At 44.4% G+C, this 10920-nt stretch overlaps 1 long non-coding RNA gene across 2 annotated transcripts; it reads right to left on the reverse strand.

The window, feature by feature from the left end:
• Nucleotides 1–655: 655 nt before the first annotated feature.
• Nucleotides 656–9324, reverse strand: LOC124093914 (uncharacterized). 2 transcript variants are annotated; one of them, XR_006852077.2, is made up of 3 exons: nucleotides 9127–9324; nucleotides 1032–1177; nucleotides 656–826 (listed from the first exon to the last, which is right to left on the reverse strand). It is a non-coding gene; the product is annotated as an uncharacterized LOC124093914 (long non-coding RNA). The 2 variants fall into 2 exon arrangements; XR_009226951.1 differs by lacking the exon at nucleotides 9127–9324 and adding an exon at nucleotides 3755–3956.
• Between the last annotated feature and the right edge of the window lie 1596 nt (nucleotides 9325–10920).

Consider the following 10920-nt stretch of genomic DNA (forward strand, 5'->3'; position numbering starts at 1 on the left):
GTGAGGAGAGCGAGGCAGGGTGTAAAGGCCACACATGCACACACACAGTGCTCCCACCTTGCACTGGGATTTTGTCCCAACAGCCGTCACAGACTAACACATGGTAAGTGCAAGGTGCTCTGGATGCACAGCCCTCTGAGCCCCCCTGCTCAGCAGCAGAAAGCACCGTGGGGTGTGGAGGGCTCGCCTGCCTGGCCCTGGGCTGACCGAGGGGCGGCTCACCCCCCTGCCTAGAGCTGGGAGAGGGCATGGATCACATATTGCTCACCCAGAAAGAACCAAAATTCAAATATAAACTACAGACCAGTGGGCCTAAGTATAAACACACACTCGTGTGTGTGTGTGTGTGTGTGTGTGTGTGCGTGCGTGTGACAGTGCACGGGCCTATCGTCTGAACGGAAGGTCTGGAAGCACAGACAGCTGGATGCAGTGCTTGCTCTTGGTCACCAGGTCTGGATTTCTAAATGTATTTCTCCACTAGAGGAAACAGGAGTCTTTGGAGGAGAGGAAGCTTCTGAGAGAGACAGGTCAAGCTTAACATGAGCCTTCCCTCTTTCTGCTCCCAAAAATCAAGCTGGCAGGGTATGACAGGGACATGGCTAAAGGACCCGCTGGACAGCCTCTGTCTTCACCCACTCACACCACCCTAGTAACATGGCTCAGACTGGATGATTTATTTAGACATATAAGTGTATTTCTCACAGTTCAGGAGGCAGGAAGTCCAAGGAGCCCACAGGCTGGGTATCTGGTAAGGGCCTGGTCTCTGCTCTCTGGTGGTGCCTTGTGTCTGTGTCTTCCAGACTGTAAGAACACTGTGTGCTCATATCTAAAGAGGGGGCAAAGGTCGCTTAGAAGGAGAGGGCCCAAGGTCCTGTTTATCCCATTGCCAGTCACTCACCAAAGCCCCACCCTTGAAATGGACACAGTGTGTATTAAATTCTAACATGTGTGCTCATGGGGATGAAACTGTCCAAACCATAGTATTCCACCCCTGGGCCCCAAAACGGACATCCTTCTCATATGCAAAATACCTCATCTCTTTCCAATGGTCTCCCAAGGTCAACGTGTCCCAGCACCAACTTCAAGTCCAAAATCTCCTTTAAATGTCATCTGAATGGCAGATGCGTAAGGCTCAAGATGTGGTTCATCCTGGGCAGACTCCTCTGCAGCAGTGACCCTGTGGGAGGGAGAGGGCTGCAGGCTCACCCAGTGCAGAAGTCTTTTTTGGGACAGCACAGGGCACACAGAGTCAGAGGCAGAAATCAACAGGTCAGAGGTGGGATCTGGAGGCTAGACTTAGTTGGGAAACTTCTGGACACACTTTGTGGGCTTTGGGTCCCCCATGCCAAAGGCAAGAAAAAACAAAATTGTAAGATACTGAATTCCAATCACAAAAACAAGAAAAACAGTAAAGTTGAAAATAGAAGCAAAGAGCAAGAGCAAGAAATAGAGACACTGCTAACTACTGTAGACATTGCCAACTATGCCCACAGTCACCTCAAACATCAATGTTCTGATTACATCAATTAAGAGACAAAAATGCCCAGATGACCATCAACAGATGAATAGATAAAGAAATGTCATTTATATACACACTGGAGTTCTACTCAGCCTGAAGAAGAATGAAACCATGGTATTTGCTGGTACATGGAACTGGAGACATCAAGCTACGTAAAATAAGGGAGACTTGGAAAGTCAAGGGTCAGATGTTGTCCCTCATTCATGGAAGCCAGAGAAAAGTAAGGGGTTGAAAGGGGTGTCCCATGAAAATAGAAGAGATCAGTAAGTAGAGGAAGGGGACTGAGGTGGAGGCGCCGATGGGAAAAGGGAGGAACAGGGCCATGAAATCCAACAAACTGTCCTAAAAAAATATACACCACAGTGCATTCACCTTCATATAAAACACAGAAGTAAGTAAAAGGAAGACCAAGGGAGTAGAGGAAGGGAATAGGAAAGGGAGGAGGGGAGGGAAAAGGAAGTACTGGGGACTGAGTTGGGGCAAATTATATTCCATGCTTGAATATTTATGTCAAAATAAATCCTAATGTTAAGTGTAACTATAATGCATGGCTAATAAAATAAAAGAAAAAAATACAGCCCAGAAAGAGGCTATCCAAATGGTGGCAAGAAAGACAGACAACAGAAAACTCTAAAACAACAAAATAAACATACACACACCAAAAAAAAAAAAGAAAGAAAGAAAAAGAAAGAAAAGATCCACACAAAAATTGTCAGAATGGATCAGAAAGCAAGATCTAAGTGTATGTTGGGAAGAAGTCCATTAACAATGTAAATCTCATGCAGCTCAAATCAAAGGGTGGAGAAAGACTCATGATGCTGACACCAATCAGAAGCATCAACACCTATGTTGGTTTCAGACATAGCAGACCTCAAAGTGAGGCAAGATGGAAGGGACCAGAAGAGCCATGCATAGTGACCAGAGGCTCCGCTCTCCAAGACACAGAAAAAGCTGACAGAGTGCAAGGAAAAGTCGATACCCCCACAATTATAGTTGGAAACTTTACCACCCCTCTACAGAAAGACCTGTTAATTTTGAAAATTTTGTGGATTTTCCTCTTACCAGGAATAGAACCCAGGGGTGCTTAACCACTGAGCCACATCCTCAGCCCTTTTTTATGTTTTACTTTGAGACAGGGTCTCACTAAGTTGCTTAGGGTCAGACTAAGCTGCTGAGGCTGGCTTTGAACTCGTGATCCTCTTGCCAGAGCCTCATGTGATGCTGGGACTACACCCACCATTGCTCCCCACTTATCATCGATTTCTAACTTTATCAGGTTGTATTAGTAGAAGATACTTTGTATATTTAATATCTTTTAAAATCAATGGACACTCAATTTGTGGTCTAACATACACTCTGTCCCAGGAATTATCCCAAGCACACTTGAAAAGAATGAAAATTGTGTCATAACTCGTTCATTTCCTGTGCTGCCCAAGTCCACTGCTTCTCAACTTTTCTTCTGTGAAGCTATCCTGTCCATTATTGAGATGAGATGCTGAAGTCTGCAGCTATTATTGTAGAACCTTTTGTTCCTTCCATCGTTTTGGTCTTCTTTGTTTTATATATTTTGGTGGTCTGTATTATGGGGTGCCTAAATGTCTATGACTCTTATGCATTCTTGCTTTATGGAAACCTGTGTTAATATCCAGTTTCGTTGTTGATGTTGTTGTTGTTGTTGTTGTTGTTGTTGTTTGTGACTGGTTCTGAATGATTGGCCTGGCACTAGGGGTTCTTTGGTCCTTACCTTTTACTGGGTTTCACTGCATGGGCCTGGTACTGAGTATTGAGTCTAAGGTGTGGACAGAATTCCATTGTTCTCCCCCAGATGAGAAGCCTCTGTGCCCTGGGGTTATGGAGCTGGGGCAGGGGGCTCATTGACACCACTTGCAATGCATTTTTTCATTGTGCTCTACTAAAATCAGGCATTATGGTCTCTTGCCTGATTTTCTAAGCTCTTGTACTAATAGTTGGGTGCATGAAAACTGTTCATCTTAGTGGTCTATGGGGAGAGGTAGCTGAAGGATCTCACTCTGTCATCATTTAGTTATTTATTCTCAAAATAAATGTATTAGACCTATGTTATCAGCAACATTTTACAGATAAGAATATTGGAAAGAAACCAGTCTCCACATGGAAGCTACACCAGAGATTGTGAGTCAGGTTATGACCTCATAGTCCATTTGCCTGGGAGGTAAAGAGTCAAAGGCCGCATGCACCTTCCCCACACAGACTTACCATGGCTCTTATTCCACTCCAGTTCAAAGTGTTTCTGTGTAGACTTTGCCCTTGGAAATGTTTGTTCTTGATGCCCAGGTCAATGCACCTGTTTGGCAGAACCTGCAGATCAACTTCCTCATAGCTGAGCATGGCCACCTGGGGTGTGTGCACCCACACTACCCTTACCATTAATCATTGCCAGGAATGTTGTCAGCACTCCTGAGGACACAGGTGGCCCCGGGCAAATTCCACTGAAAACCTTTATGAGGAAATGTAGTTTCCCTGCTATTTCCTCCCACTCTATTTCCAGGTGCCTCAGAAAAATCTTGTAGAGACAGAGAGGGTTCACTCAAATGAGATCAACTCCCCTGAAAAAAATAACAGTACACACCAGCATCAGCTCCCCATGGCCTGTGGCGGTTCATGTCGGCAGGGATTGGTTTTTGCAAAGTAATCTTTGAATCACAGCAGCAAATGTGTTATAAAAAGCTGAAGCTCAAGGTGGAAATTTCACAAAGACTTGCTGAAATGAATGGAATTAGGATTTCTGGTTTCTGTTGTTTCACTTTGAAAGGCAAACACACTCTGATTAAGGCACCAATAGCTTATTATAGAAAAGAACTGGGTGGGTTTTCGCCACAGTCAGAATGTCACTACAATGAAGCAAATTGTTCCAGTATTAGCATCCCCTTATTTCTTTAAGTAGATGAGTAATTGAAACTGATGCTGAAGAATGCTTTTGAGAGTTGTGAGAGGTTTAAAGTCTCAGTGCTCATGTTATTTATGGAATCTCTACAGAACCTTAAACCATATCCAAATAACAACATAGGGATTGTAAATGTCATAAAACAATTAGAAGGATATTGGCCCTTAAATGGAACCTTGAACCTAATGCTGATGACCAGATGACCAGGCCTGAGGGCTGGGGATATAGCTCAGTTGATAGAATGCTTGCCTCACATCACATGCACAAGGCCCTGGGTTCAATCCCCAGCAACCAACACACACACACACACACACACACACACAAACACAAACACAGGCCTGCTAGTGACCCCAAAATAGAAAATAGTGGGTAACCAGTAACTGAGGGGTGACAGAGGCCTCCCAAGGCAGTTTGCAAGTTGACCTCTACAGGAGGAATGCCCTTCAGGGAGCTGTGGCTCACGGGAGGGTGTTCTGGAACTCTGAGTAACTGGAGTGGAGATAGACAGGCATGCTCCAGCACACCCTCCCTGGCTCCTGTGTACCAAGTGCCTTCCAAGTGAGAAACATTGGGAATTTAACTATATTTACAAAGAGATGCTTGTTCCCTAGAGGGAGGGCTTACGTGATGAAGGAATTTGGTGGACAGGAAGGATTTGTACCTAAGCATCATGGATATGGCATTTTAGGAGAAGAAAAAAGGAAAATGTCATGAAGGTTTCCAAGCTGACCACACTTCGAAATGTGTCTTGTGATGCAAACATAAGAGGTCATTGAGGGATTTTAAAGGAGGGAGTGATGTACTGAGAGGAATTTTAGGAATATTCCTCTGGCAGGATTAGGAGAGATAAACCAGAATGAGGATATGTGTGAAGGAATGTCAGCCAGGCATATCTGCAAGCCCTCAATGCTCATTTACTGTAACAGAAAAGAATTGGAAAAAATTAGGCTCTGGGAGTTGAGTAGAATGCTAGTAAAAATAAATAAATAAAGATAAGCCACGGAGACTTGAAGGCGGGTGCTGTTCATCGTCTTCCAGGGTACTCTCCGCTCCACTCCTTGGACTCTCCCCTGCAGCCAGTGCGGTCACCAGGGAATCCCAGGCAAGAGCTGTGGGCAGGAGACCTGAAGTGCAGAAGGCCTAGACGCTTTGCATTCTGGTCACACCGACTTTACTGGGCTTTACTCACCCTGGTGCTCCCCCTCTAGAAATTGCTCCAATTAAATGTCAGCTAAGAGAATCCCGATTCCTGGACTCTTAGATTTCTTTCTTATCTAGCACCACGTGCAGTCTACGTTTTCATCTCCACCAAGCTTAGAAATCTCCACCTGTGACCTCAAACAGGGCCTTGTGAAAACTAGCAGGTGTTTTGCTCTTTCTTCAGAACTGAAGGCAAATCCTTAACCCTGGGTGAGCTGTGGGCTTGCCTTTTCCTACAAGCAGATTGTCAGGTACTGATGGAGAATTCAAGGCACATAGGGATACGGAACACCATCCATTCCAGCGACATCAGAGTTGTCAGTTATTTCTGATAAGCATTCTCTATTTCCCTATCCACATTCCTTCTCACAATTCGCCATGTGAAACTCTGCTCATTAATGCCTTTCTTGATGTCACCACATAACCTCTCATTAAGTGACCTCATTTCCTCCCAGACACAATCAACAATTTCCTGATCCTTCTATCTTATGGTTGAGTGAAATAAATAGTGTCCTTCCTCCTAGCCACCTCCCTGTCCCCCTCATTGATGTATCCCCTCTGGCCTCATTTTCAGCAGGATTTCACATCATCATTAGCTCATCACTCACCTGACACTTCCCCTTATGTTATAAAAATGTGCCCAATTCCTTTCTTTATTTTTTATATATTTAAAATTCTGCTCTAGAACTGTTGTCATAAGCCTCCTGGATATATTTTTGTAGAATTCTCTCCCTAATGCCTCACAATCTGGTAGTGATTTCTGTAAGATCCATAAATTACTACATTGCTGCTACATCCACTCCTACTTTTTAAAAATCTTGGATTTTCAGTAATTGTGCTATTGTGGTCCCCTAGCATACGGCTGGGGGGGTGGGGGGGGGCTCTCCTGGCGTGACCTAACAGGGGGGCTGCTCCTGGGCTTCTGCCATCACACAGGTGTGCCCTCTGCCCATGAGGTCTTCTCTACCTTGTACCTTCTGGCTAACACACAATGTAAATTTACATTAGACGTAACATGGCTTATTCATTTCTTTGTGCACAGAGTTATTTTACACATATCTATTTATCACTTCTATGTACCAGGAACTGGGATTGGGCAGCTTTACAGAAAGAAAGTCATCTTTGGAGGCATCCAGACTAACTTGCCTCCACTTCACTGCTGCTATCAATATGTATCCATATCTTTATATGAATCTTAAAAAATAATATTTATATTTTATACTTTCACTAAATACACAAGTCCTCAAGATTACTGTTGTGTTTTGACCCTTGAATCTTCCCCAGTGGCTGATGTGCTGAACATTTCATTCCTAGCATTTGGAGTTACTGAGAGGTGATGGACGCTTTAGGATATGGGCAGGACATGGGACCTATTGGAGGAAGAATGTCATGTGGTGCCCACCCTCGAGGGGCGTTTCTCATTCCTGGGTCCCCTTCTCTTGCTCCAGGCTGCCATGAGGGAAGTGTCTTTCCTCTCCCATGTGCTCCCCATCATGATGCCCCTGTCCTAGAAACAACGGAGCCCAATGACTATGCACGGAAGGCTCTGGAACTGAAGTGGCACCCCCTTTCTCCACAGAAAAGCCCTCTTCACCATGGCTAATTTTAGGACTGTCAGCAAAAGAGTCCATTGTAGATAAACTTCGTATTTTCGTGTTACCCTGTTTACTTGGCCACTGGCCGAGAAGATAGCAGCACTCCAGGTGCTGGACACCCCCTTACTAGTTTTCACAAACGTATTCAGTATAGTATTTTGAAGAAATGTGCAAACAAGACCTCTGGCCTTGAGCTGGGCTTCACAGAGATGTCTACATTTTTAAGATAAGTTACAAATGGGCTCCATGGTAACAGCTGGCAGGGGGAGGAAAGAAAGGGGAAAAGAAGCTCTCCCCTTCTCAGGTGTTGTCCTTGAAGAGTTAACTTGCCTAGAACAGTGAAAGAAAAAGCTGCTTTTAAGTGAGCTTCTGAGCCCCTCCCCTTACATGCTGGGTATAAAACACTGAAACTCCCTGAACTCAGGGTTCAGGGGATTGATTGATTACAGCAAAGCCTGTACCCTCTGAACCTGACTGCAGCCAAATAAAACTGTTTCCTGCTGTCTTCGGTGCCTTGCCTCATTTGTCCCTACAACAGAACCATGAGGGGATCTTTGCTCCTTTAAGCTGGTTTTCCCAGGTACTTTTCACAGTGACAAAAAGTTGACTAACAGTAAATTGTTTTTGAAAAATTCTGTATCTGATGATGTGGCTCAGAAGCTTCCAGAACTGCTTTGTAAGAAGAATTTGGAATGGTTTAAAGAGTATCTCTGTCCCAACTAAGAAAGGCACCAAAGAAAAATCTTCAGATGGCAAATTTGAATAGGACTGATAGGTCCCTGGTCCAAATGAGAATAAAATTTCAAGAAACAAAAGGAAACTAGAGTTTTATTTGTAAGTACAGAACCTAGATAATCAAGCAAATGAAAACAGGCATGTTTGGGTGAGTGGTACAGGAGGAGCCTCTTAGCTGTGCCCTCTGTGATGTCTGATAGGTCTTCAGTGCACAGTAGAGAAGCACACCATGCCAGTGCTGTAACAGCCCTCCCCACGGATGTACCTGTGTCTGGTCTTGTTAGACTAGGATGCAAGAAAAGACCACTGACTCCAATTAAAATCAAATTAAAGCAAGCTTATTATTTCGACTGGCCGGGCTGCCTCTCCCTCCCAAAACCATGGGAACAAGACAGCAGTCCAGCTTTATAGCCCAGAAAGTTACACAAAGGGGGGTTACAGATAACAGAACTCTGACAAGCATCACACTAATGGTAGTTTACATTTTTTGCTGGCCCCAACATCAGAATTTATGAGGACCATTAGAGCCTCAGAGAGGGTCATTGTCTGGCCAGGGAAGGCCAATATTTATGAGGTGTCAATAAAGTTTCAGAGAGGGCTGCTATCTGGTCAGAGAGCCAGGCATGGGTGAGTTCAAGGCATGGGCAGGCATTCCAAGCAGGTTCCGAATTTGCAGTAATTTATAGTAAAGCCAAAATTGTCTTTTCATGGCTTTGTGGGGAGATGGCTCCCAATTTTGAGAGAAAATCAGGTTGGGTCTATCAGAGGGTCCAGGAGCAAAGGGCGAGGCTGAGCCAGGGTGTGTGTGTCACTCAGCAGGCTGTTTCCCTGTGGAAGTGGCTGCTGCTCCCCAGAGCACAGGAAGAGCAGGCTCTGCGCTCAGGCTGGCCCCCTGCACTGGTTCGAGCAGCCTGTCTCCAGCCAGGGAGGCTGAGAATCTGGCAGGGATCTGGATCCCAGAGCCAGTGACCTGTTAGGCCTGGAGGTTTGGGGAAGTGGTGACGCTGGACCCAGCTGGCCGGGGCCCTGGGCTACAGGGGAGGGTGATGGTCCCCCAGAAGTCACTGGGCAGAGAAGTGGCCCTCCAAACGGGCGAGGGGCGGAGCTTCAGCGTTGCCCTCCCCACCCAGCCCAGCCATTCCCCACACAGTCACCTGGGCAGAGAGCAAGAGAGGATCCCCGGCCTGCTGCATTCAGCCGGGCTGCTCTACAGGACGGCGCTGGGCAGCCTCAGCTCTCCGGTCACTCCATCACCGGGGGCGCGGCTCTCATGCAGGTGAGCTGCCACCTGATGAGGCGACCATGGATTAAGGGGACCCAGGGCCCAAGCTGTGCTTCCCGGCAGATCTTCTCTCCCGGAGCCCGACCGCCCTCTAGTGTCCTAGAGTGATATCGTCTTTCCAAGTTTCACTCCAGCTACTTTCTCTATTCGCACCTGGGAGACAAGGTCAAAACCAGGCCAGTATAAGATTAAAGAAACCAGGCAGGTTATGCTCGTTGGCCATCCAGGCAACACGGAAGCTGAGGCAGGAGGATTGCAAGTTTGAGGCCAGCCTCAGCAACTTAAATTAGACCTTGTCCCAAGATAAAAAGTAAAAGAATAGTTTGGAGATGTAGCTCAGTGGTATGTGTGCCCCTGGGCTCATTCTGCAGTGTCACAAAGGAAAATTAAAAAATTTAAGAAAAAAATGAGAAGCAAGGCAATTAAAGTGGCCCAGGATTATTGAATTAAAGAAGAAAAATGCTTTATACTTTATCACTTCAAAAAATTCATTACATCATCAAAGAAAATATGTAAATAGCCAATAAACACACTGATATATTTAATATGACTCTAAAAAATGCAAAATTAGATCGTCATATTATCCTATGCCAAAAAAAAAAAAAAAAAAAAAAACTGAGTGCATGGGGTGACCTACCACCTACTGGCAGCATATAAAGTAGGTGGACTCTGACACAGTCCTGGAAGAAGGCAGCCACTTTGAAAGAAGATTTGCCATCCTGTTAGCATACAAAATTAACAAACTTTCTTGAGTGAGGTATCCTTAGTGAATTGTCCAAGAGAATTACACAGTAATTCATAAATGAAAATGCATCACAGGATTGTTCATCACACAGCCTAAACATCTGATAGAAAGCCAACAGATAGAATTTCAAAATCATTCTGCTTACATTAGAAGACCCACAGGACAGAGTGTAGGTGACATGTCTTGTGCAGATGAAATTCTGTGAAAGAAAAATCTCTAGTGACACAGACAAGGTAAAAGGGTCCTGGGGGCCAAGGTCAATGGAATGTTGACTGAAAATTACCATAAAATCATGGTTGATAGAAAAATTTTGATCTTCATTTTGAATTCATGAAAAATATTAATATATCAACATGATGACTGGGGATGTGGCTCAAGCGGTAGCGCGCTCTCCTGGCATGCGTGCGGCCCAGGTTCGATCCTCACCACCACATACAAAAAAAGATGTGTGTCCGCCGAAGACTAAAAATAAATATTAAAATTCTCTCTCTCTCTCTCTCAAAAAAAAAAAATATATATATATATATGTATATATATATATATATATATATATATAAATGTGTATTTCTTAAATAATTATAAACACAATACATCTGAAATATATATTTTTTTCAATACTCACCAAACGGCTTAAATGGATACATATTATTTCGTATGAATTCCACCTTTAGTTTAAAACAATGATCACAGTACTTTGAGATGAAATTACAAACACTTTTACGAGCTACTTTTCAAAAAATTGTGCTCCTTTAAAGAGAATATTATTGGTGGGAAAAAGAAAACTTAAAAGATGGAAAAATAGTTGAATACTCATGCCTCTGTCCTTAGTTACAGATAAAGTGATATTTCCCTAAGACACCGCTGCTTTCACGGGTTTCACATCGTGGATCTGGTCCTGCGGTAGGAAAGCCCTAGGTAACT

The sequence above is a fragment of the Marmota monax genome, unplaced genomic scaffold, assembly GCF_021218885.2.
Source record: "Marmota monax isolate L192 unplaced genomic scaffold, Marmota_monax_Labrador192_F-V1.1 WCK01_AAM20220418_F8-fsc00442, whole genome shotgun sequence".
NCBI classification, from domain to species: Eukaryota; Metazoa; Chordata; class Mammalia; order Rodentia; family Sciuridae; genus Marmota; species Marmota monax.